The sequence below is a fragment of the Coptis chinensis genome, chromosome 9 (genome assembly GCF_015680905.1).
Source record: "Coptis chinensis isolate HL-2020 chromosome 9, ASM1568090v1, whole genome shotgun sequence".
Classification (NCBI taxonomy): domain Eukaryota; kingdom Viridiplantae; phylum Streptophyta; class Magnoliopsida; order Ranunculales; family Ranunculaceae; genus Coptis; species Coptis chinensis.
Window position 1 is genome coordinate 27547696 of NC_141464.1, and position 8403 is coordinate 27556098.

Here is an 8403-nt window from a genome sequence, read left to right on the forward strand (position 1 = left end):
CTAGAGTGTGTATGAGTATCTAATTACCCGAAACCGAATCGGAATTAGAACTGTTTATAGCGGTTATGGGTTTAAAAATATTAATAGCGGAATTAAAACCGAACCGGAATTAATTAATACACTGTATATGTTAAAATTTAGTGTGTAATATATATTTATATAGATCGTATGTATGTATGTATAGTATAATGTACTCTTGTTCGATTTAAAATGGAAATTAATACATGCGTACGCACAATTTATGAGTTGTACTTAAAGTTTTTCTAAAAAATTCAAAGATTATCGAATTTATGACCATTATAAGTGTTATTGTGGCACTAAAACTAACTTTTTATATCATGCGTAATTAAAAAACATAATTTTAGTAATAATAATATATAACCCAAGAAAAAACCGAAACCAACTTAATTAATGGGTATAGTTTCGGGTTTTCTTAAAAATAAAATAAAATAACCAAACCTGATAGGAACCATTAAAAATAGAATGCAACTCGAAACCAATAAAAACCGACCTATGAACACCCCTATTTGGTACCATAATCAACTGATCTTTGTTTAGCCTTAGGGTGCCCAGGTGTGTCTACTGCAAATTTGTCCTATCTCATTTTATTATATTTTTTATTTGAAAATGTGACCTCGTGTTATCAAAGAAAAACGTCCACCAATCTTTGAAGTTATGCCCGCGCTTACGGCTCACGAGACCTCGACGCGCCTGCGGCGCTACCCCGAAAAATGAACAATCAATATTCATGTATGTTTTGGGTATAAACATTTATTGTTCATATATGTTTTGGGTATGAACAATCAATGTTCATGTCTGTTTTGAGTTCATGTTTTTTTTGGGTGTGAACATTTATTGTTCATACCTATTGTTCATAGCCTCTAAAGCACGGACGCACCTCCTAATAGGTTGTGTCCGCGTCTGACGTGAACACAGATGCAGCATGGACGCCCGTCAGACGTGGTCAACATGGTCAGGACGCGGTCAACATGGTCAGGACGCGGATTTTGACCTAAAAAAATAAAAAATAAATCAAAATAATATTAAAAAACTCAATTTTTTTATTTTTTTTGTTTTGTTAAGACTTATAACATGTTTTTAAAGTTTGATTAGGAAATATTAAACTTAATTTTGTGGCTATTTATCTTTAATAGTTTTGAATTTATGAATGTTGATACATTTAATTAAGTTTTTAATGTTTAATTTATATAAAATAAAATTATAAATATTAATTAATTTCCGCGTTCTTTGCCGCGTCCGCGTCCTACTTTTTTGAGATATAACCGAAGTCAGCGTCGATTATTAATGCGTCGTCTGTGTCGGCGTCGCGATCCATGTTCGTGCAACATAGTTCATAGCTAATGTTCATAATTTGGAGTATGAACAGTTATTGTTCATATTTGTTTTAATAAGCAGTTGATGAAGAACAACTATATAGTTGATTGAGAAGTTATATATGTGATAAAATATATGAAGAAATGGTCACACACCCCATGCTTTCCAACGACAAATATTCCTTATGGGCTTATTAGCGAGTAAAGTGTGTAGGAAAAGACGGCTTTGGATTGTGCTTTTAAACAGACTTAAAGATTACAAGAACTTAAAGGAGAAAAGACAATGGAATTAGAAAGCCTAAAATGAAGTGCACGTCATGTTCAAGTGAAACGTATTAGGGATGGTTAAAGAAGTTAAATGGACTTGTATACAAAAGGGTATGCCCATGCCTATGGCCCACGACGCGCCTGCGGCGCTACCCCGAAAAATGAACAATCAATGTTCATATATGTTTTGGGTACGGTTTGAACAATCAATGTTCATGTCTGTTTTGGGTATGAACATTTATTGTTCATATATATTTTGGGTATGAACAATCAATGTTCATATTTGTTATGGATTCATGTTTTTTTTTTGTATGAACATGAACAATCAATGTTCATATATGTTTTGGGTGTGAACATTTATTGTTCATATCTGTTTTGTTTATACCTATTGTTCATAGCTAATGTTCATAATTTGGGATATGAACAGTTATTGTTCATATCTGTTTTGGGTTCATGTTTTCATAGCCACAATCAATGTTCATAGCTGACGTTCAACATGGGTAGATATGAACAATCAATGTTCATACCTATTGTGGGTATGAATGAAAATAGAACCTGTCAAGTCTCACAGTTCAAACCAAAAACCAACTTCATTCTAGGCATTTTTCACCATAAAATAATAATAATAATAAAAGATTCTAGTACCTCTTCAAAGGAAACTAAGGCATGTGTGAATATGAATACTAAGGAAGCTTTTCATCACGACAGCAGCAATCCGCTGAAAATTTCCCAGACAGGGTAAATTGCACCATACAAAGTGACTTCTAACATCCAAAGAACCAAAACCCGGCGGGGATATCGGGATCATCATCATGAGAAATTCAAAATGTGGCTATAAAGAGATTGTAGCATTCGCGATGAAATTTCCGCCTCAAGCACATTGGCGCAGAGTTGAAACTTGGAACCGGAGAACACACTATTCCCAAATCGAGTGAAGAATGCAATTAGTAACCTCTTCAACAACCCAACCAAGCCATCCATGCATAAACCTCTAGCTGGTGGACATTAATCACTTATCTTGAGTTGTGGGTAGTCTTGATTATTTTGTTGATGGAGACTTGAAATGATTTTGGATTTGAAGTAATGGAATCATTGGCCTGTGAAAATTTCAGAAGTGTAAATAAGGAGGCAAGTATATGATGGTTCAAGGAAGCAAACCATTAGCTAAGCATGTATCCATCCACAAAAACAATGACGTACCTCGAACATAGATGAAGACGGTGAATCTGGGAGTGATGGACGAGAAGATGTCATCTCACGATCTAAAGCAGAAAGTGTTAGTTTTCACCCTGGACCAGTCATGGCAGTAGACATATTCCATGGGCAAAAATGTATGTACTGCCTGATTGGATCAAACTCCATGCCTTGGCACGATTGCGCCCACTTTAGACACATATTTCAGACATATGTCATCTAGACAAATGCTTCAAGCAAGACTTCAGGGTATACGACATTTGTAGTAAGCTTTTCAGCGTTTGGAGGTAGAAAAATACTTACGCGGGCTGCGGAAGTGCACTTCAGTTCAAAGATCGATTCCTACAAACTTCACGGATTGTCCTTGTCAGTTATTGAATCAGTATGCAAACGGAAAGATGTGAAAATTTTGGAAATTGTTTCAAGTAAATCTTAAAAGACATGGCTTGACTTGTTTCTAGGCACATAATACAAATTTGACTTTGTGCTAAACGGGAAGGAAGGAGTATTAGACAGTACCTAAAGTTGCATAGTGCATTGATGAATACTTCTAGGTACATCCATTTTGTACAAGATTTGTCTTATTTTATTTAGAGGTGTGGGGTGGGGTGGTTAGTGCATTGAGGAATACTTCTAGGTACAACCATTTTGTACAGGGTTTGTCTTATTTTATGAGGGGGAAGACGTTATGAGACACATCATTGAGGAATACTTCTAGGCACAACCATTTTGTACAGGGTTTGTCTTATTTTATTGGGGGGTGGTGGGTGGGTTATGAGACACATCATAGAGTATTCCCTTTGCACTATCATAGTATCTCCCCTTCCTAATTGGTATGCTCAATAAAATCGATAACTTCAGGAAACAACACATTTCGTTCTTACAAGGAACAATAAAATGGTGTAGTTTATTCACTAAAATGCTAGAAAATCCGAACAAAAAAAAAGTAAACTTCCAACTAAACCAAAGAATTGTAAAGCCTGTGAATCCTTTTTAGAGCACAGATGCAAGCTAAATCAGAATATTGACATTCTGGTTTTTTTATAAGAGAAAAATCCAATTTTCTTATAAGAGAAAAATCAAATTCTTATAAATAATCAAAACCAATAAAGTAATAGGAAAAGTACTCAAGTAGGATCCAAATTAACCAATTACTTATTTTACTGATAAGACCTAAAGTAAGATACAACGATTACATAATTGAAACTTCATCCACTCCCACTACAATTTTCTCTTATAAATTTGCATACGCTTCTAAAATCAAGTTTCATATAGATTTGGAAACGAGGTGAATGCAAGCAAAACCAATTAATTTAAGCGTAAGATTATTAACGTTTACAAGTGATATATTAGAAGGATAAGAAAAAGTATGACTGATTACCATGATCATTTTTTGTTCTTGTTCCTGCTCTTCTAGAATTGCCTCAATAAGAATAATGTAAGGTCCCTGCTCAATAATTTCCCAGTGTCCCTGATAAAGCTACAAAAGGAAATCAAAGAAAAAGAAGAATCAATTAATCCTTGTAACACTGACACTTTCAAGTGAAAACATACCTCCAAAAGTTCATTCACCTTTACCGTATTAAAGGAATGTCATATCCCATAGTAGGGTAGTGCATCTATGGCAGCATCCATCCGCTTGACCTATCTGCAATGATATTTTCCAAAACATATGGGGAGATAAAAAATCAAAACTAAGAACCTGAGAAGATGTACCAAAAATTACAAAAAATTAAAATTAAAACTAAACAAAATAATAATAATAATAATAGTAATAGTAAATAAATAAAATAAATGAAAAGTACAAACCTTTCTTGGGCTCCCTCTACGCGCCATTGGCAGATAAGTTCAGACCTGAACGACCGAATACAAGTTCAGACCTGTAAAAACATTCCAAGCAAACACAACACTGTAAGCAAAAGAAATACACAAATGGAGCCCAACTAATCCAAAAAGGGGGTGTGTGTGTGTGTGTGTGGGAGAATAATAATAAAAATAAAAATAAATAAATAAAATAAATGAAAAGTACAAACCTTTCTTGGCTCCCCACTGGCGCCATTGGTGATATAAGTTCGGACTTGTAAAAACATTCCAAGCAAAAACACCACAATGTAAGCAAAAAGAAAGACACAAATAGAGCCCAACTAATCTAAACCCCTCAACCCTCTCTCTCTTTTTCTCCCCGACACTCAACTGATCATAAGCACTTTCAAGCTTAACAAATAAGTATAAAACAGTCAAAAAGGGTGTGTGTGTGGGGGGGGGGGGAATAATAATAAATAAATAATAATAAAAAATAATAAATAAATAAAATAAATGAAAAGTACAAACCTTTCTTGGGCTCCCTCTACGCGCCATTGGCAGATATAAGTTCAGACCTGAATGACCGAATACAAGTTCAGTCCGGTAAAAACATTCCAAGCAAACACCACACTGTAAGCAAAAGAAAGACACAAATGGAGCCCAACTAATCTAAACCCCTCAACCCTCTCTCTCTTTTTCTCCCCGACACTCAACTGATCATAAGCACTTTCAAGCTTAACAAATAAGTATAAAACAGTCAAAAAGAAGGGGGGGGGGGGGAGAATGAAAATCACGGCCCATTAAAACAAGTTTAAGATATGTGATTTTTTTCCAAAAAAACACCACAAATTTCACTTCATTTATCACAAATCTAAGCACAAGAAGTAAAACCTATAAACCCCATAAACATAAACAACTGGAAAGCGTGATACTACACAAACAAGCATTAAACCTATCGAATAAGCAAACACCATGAACACAAGTAAAAGAAAATAGAAAATCACAGCCCATTACGCACAATGCAATCTATAAAAAATCAATCCCCCAAAAACCCCTCTTTGTTTGTCAACTCAAAAAGTAACAAATAAGCAAACCCCAGAGTCATAAACAAAGAAAAGCCAAACCACATTCCCAAACATTAACACAAATACTTCTTCTTTTACTTCAACAAAACCCTTCAACTAATGCAACAGATATAACAGCAAAACCCAACTCTAAATAAAACATGTTTTCTACAAAATAAAAGATGTTCTCGAAGAACTCCAAAGCGTAAACCCTTAACACAGATTCTTGAAAAAGAAACAAGTGAGTGCAAGTTCTTACCTTTGCAATGTTGCGTATGTTTTTTTTTCACCAAGAGAGCAAGAAGAGAAAAGAGAAAAAGAAAAAAGGACAGTCCTGAACTTTTAAATTCAAATTAATAATAAGATAAACCGAAAAGGTCTTACCTTGATGAGAAGAGATGTGTGAGAGAGTGGCATCAACTAAAAGCTAAAAAGAGCGAGAAGAGAGAGACGGTAATAAGATAAACCGAAAAGGTCTTACCTTGGTGAGAAGAGATGTGTGAGAGAGCGGCATCAACTAAAAGCTAAAGAGAGAGAGAAGAGAGAGACGGTCGAGAGAGTTATGTTAAATTGAATCTAATGAGGGCGGATGTTGATGTGTAATGCAGCACACGGTCCTGTATAAGTTAGATTGTCCACGTCACAAGCCGAAAAAACATTGTTAGAGCCGTAGGATGGGGGCCCTGCGGGACCTACACTGCTCTGTATTGTTAATATAGATATATACTACTGTAAATATCAGTGATATTTCGACAATATTTACGATATTTGGCGATATATAACAATTTTATTTAATATTTACCATTATATTTCAAATAAATATAAATAATGTATCATGATATATAAGAAAATATCCACAATATCTACGATATTTGTCAATATTTTGGATATATCCACAATATTTGCATGTGAAAAAATGTCAAATATCCCCAAAGAGGGGGATATATCCACGATATATATCCAGAAATTGAATATCGATAAATATCTATATCCTGATATTTTGTACTATGATTGTAACAATGGCAGATCCGATCGATATTTTGTGGGCAACTTTTTTATGATGTTCTTATACTATTAAAATGATAACAAAATTATTCTGTTATATTTATTAGATTTTTGTTAACGGAATATAATTTGTAGACCCATTCGATTAATTCTAAATATCGAATCCTATGAGGATTGCGCTAATGCTTGTATCTGACTTTTTGATATAAACGAGTTTGTTTCTTAATTTGGGGTTTTGAAGAACGAATTCTTAAATTGAATCCAAACGATTTCACTTTCTTTTAAATTGATTGATTAATCAAAATAATTTAATATTTTGTCTGATTTTTTTTCAATTGGCAACTCATGGTTATGTTTTAATGTGATAAACACGATTCCTTTTGGCTTTTGTTCAAAAATCATTTTCTCTGTGAACCCACTTTTCTTTCATAAAGTTACATAAAATTTAAAGGTACATACACATAAATACACATAAATTGGATGTTAACTTGTCTTTGAAATTTCAAGTTGATAAATGGATAAAATTATATGCATTTTGCATCTATGTGGAAGAACATAAATTAAGTGATATATGATCACAAAAAGAATGATTTGCAATTCTATGTTAGAATAGACAGGAATTTGTTATTTTATATTGTATAAACAAAAACTTATGTAGAAGTCGTAAGGATATATATCTAGTGTTTCACTCTTCTCACTTTATTTATATATAAATAAGGGGTACTTAGGCTTTGGTCCTATTTATAGTAGCGATATTAGGGTTTGGTCCATTTATAGTTGGAAATTAGATTTTAACTCAATGTTTGTTAGTCAAACTCGTTGACTATCTGTTGACTATGGTCAAGGTGTCCAATTTTCACATAATGGCTAGACTACCCTATAAAGGTTATTTTTGGTTAACCTTATCGATGTAGACAATCTTTAGGGAGAAAGGGTTTGATGGATTGAAATGACCGAGTTCATTTGGACGAACTGCCTACATATCAAGTTCTCTCTGATGGGGGCGGAAACTTGAATCAGGTCAGACGTAATTCCTCCTCTTCTTTATATAGGCAAAGGTAACTGCACCTCCTCCTCTCTCGCGTCAGGTCAAGTTCTAGACTTGACGACATTTAATGAACCATGAAAGCGTCCTGCGGTGGAGTAATGGCAAGCGCAGCTAAAGCTCTAGTCTTGATAATGCCAACTGCAACATACGTTACTAGCCGTTAGGGTGCTGGCTAGAGTTAGCGTTTTGGAAGCTTGATGTTCTGGATGCGAACGTTCTGGGAGAAGGACATTCGGGGTGCTGATGAGGTCGCTTAACCGGCCTGAATGAACTGGTCATCAGCGACCTGGAAGTGTGGCTACATGTGATCGTCGAGTAATGGATAGCGATCTAGTGAGAGATTTAAATTGGCACGTGGTATGGATGATTTGGAAGGTCGCAACTGAACCGCCTCATTTTGTGGGGAGACGTGGCACGTTAGGGTTAAATAAAATGATTGCATTGCTTTGGAAAACGAACCGGTGGCTTGTGATATATGCCTGGAGAACTGAAGTGTTCCTCATTTTCACCCTTTGAGTTCGAAAGGCACAGGTTAGTTTTTGCCATTTTTTCTTTGCGTTTTTCTTTTCTTTGCTGCTTGTTTTTGTTGGGTTCGCTAGGCTTTAGCTTGTCATTTTTGTTGTTGGTGAGTTGTGTAAGAAGAGTAAGTATGTTTGATTCAGATGATACTCGATCTGAGGAGATTCGA